Genomic DNA, 1,998 nt, shown 5'->3' on the forward strand with positions numbered 1-1,998 from the left:
TGAGCTCTAAAGATGGTTGGATGTCAATTACAACTCAATAAAACTGGGAAACGAATGATTAAATTTAAAAATATATATGGTTCGTAAGTTAGAAAAGTAGTTTTTTAAATCACCCATAAATCTACCCATTACCCAAATGTGACCACTGCTGATGCTCTGGTAAATTTCTTCTCTTTGCTTTTTCTTTTTTTTCCCTCCTAAGTGGAGCTCAACTCTATCTCCTCAAATTTGTTTTGCATTTATCAGTTAATGTCATTTTAAAAATCAGTTTCTGAAAATTTTTTATAACATCAATTTCTGACAGCTGTGAAATATTTCATTCCATGTCTGTGACATGGTCCAATTAACCAGTTCTCCGCCATTGAATATTTAGGTTATTTTCAAGTCCTAATTAACGCTGCAAGAAGTACTTTATTCTCCCTTGCTTCTAATGAGTCCCTTAAATTAAACTCCCAGCAGTGGAATGATTGGCTCAAAAGATATAAACACTGTGTGTTCCCTGATACATATTGCCAAATGACTTTTCTAAAAAGTTGTACAAATTTACACTCCCTCCACACGCATCCTCTTACGTCGTGATATGTGTTTACACGGCGTCTCTCCCCACGGCATGTCCCATCTACCCTCCTGTCCTCGGTGCCCAGCACAGGGCGAGCGCCCAATAACACCCTTGCATCACTGGCGACCATACTTTTGAGAAGGAGAAGGATTATCCAGGGTCCAGGGAAAAAGCCCCGAGAGACTCTCCGGGAGCCCAGCCTGGACCCCATGTGGGTGGGCACTGGTACCTGGCTGGAACACCTGGCGTGGAGGTGGACGGCGCTTAGAGACCCACAACCCAACTTCCCATCTGAAGGTACCAGGTGGGGCCAGCGGCTTTCACGGGGCACGACACCTGTTTCTCGGGGCTTTGGCCCCTGTGGTGTGGAGGGTGGAGCCAGGATGCTGGGGCCTCAGGCTCCCCGTGGGACCCACACAGCCAGGAGCCCAGATCCGGAGCCGGCCTCCACACCCCTCACTGCTGTGCTGTGAGTGTGACTCCCCGGGCAAACTGCCCTCAGGAAGGCAGGCGGGAAAACCTTATCCGACTCGCAGGAAGCAGGGCTCGCCTTTCTTCCGCGAGCACTTCCTCTTCTTTCAAGCCAGGAAGACCCTCAAGATGACTGCCACCCCCTTCCGAGACCCAGTGCCCCAGAATCACACCATCTAAGGGCATCTGGAGCAGGAATCTCTTCCTCGGCCTCCTGGGCCACCAGGCAGCCAGCTTCAGCCTGAGAAGCAGGGAGACTGGGAGCAAGTGTCTGGACCTTTCTGAGCCTCTGCTTCTTCATCTGTAAACAGGGACTGGTCACTCCGGTCTCACTGTGGACATCGGATTGGCCTAGACTTCAAGGACCTGGCAGGCTCTGCTCCCCTGCTCCCCCGGAACTGGCCAGCATGCTATAAGGAAGTCAGGCTTTCCTGCTGGAAAGGCAGGAGGGCAGCTGCAAGAGTGACCCTAGAAGGACCTTAGCCAACACAGCACAGAGCAGGAGAACCATCTCCTCAACCTGCAGAGTCGTCAGAGGTGATAAACCACTGTCCTTTAAGCCATTAAGTTTTTTTGGGTGGGGAGAGTGGGGTGTGGTTACTCAACAATAGATAAGTAACCCCCACCCCACCCCGAATCCCAGCCTTACCCTCCGTGTGTCTCCAGGGGTGTCCTGGTGAATGTTGGACAAGCAGCTCTCTGGGGGAGAGTGGGGCTAATTTTTAGGGTTTGCCGATTTCCGTGATAAAAATATCGTCATCGTGGCTGATTTCGAGCTATGGCATGACATCAGTGAACACAAAATTGAGAAGGTGTGCACAGTCAGCCAGTGTGAGCTGGCTCCAGCCCCCCCGCTCGGCTCTCGTCCCTCTAGCTTGTGACAACCTGCAGAAACTGAAGGTCAGCTGCTCAGATCAGACAAGTGAGCTCCAGGTAGGCGACGTGTATGACTGGAAGCATTCTTTTTC

This window comes from Pteropus vampyrus, unplaced genomic scaffold (genome assembly GCF_000151845.1).
Source record: "Pteropus vampyrus isolate Shadow unplaced genomic scaffold, Pvam_2.0 Scaffold105, whole genome shotgun sequence".
NCBI classification, from domain to species: Eukaryota; Metazoa; Chordata; class Mammalia; order Chiroptera; family Pteropodidae; genus Pteropus; species Pteropus vampyrus.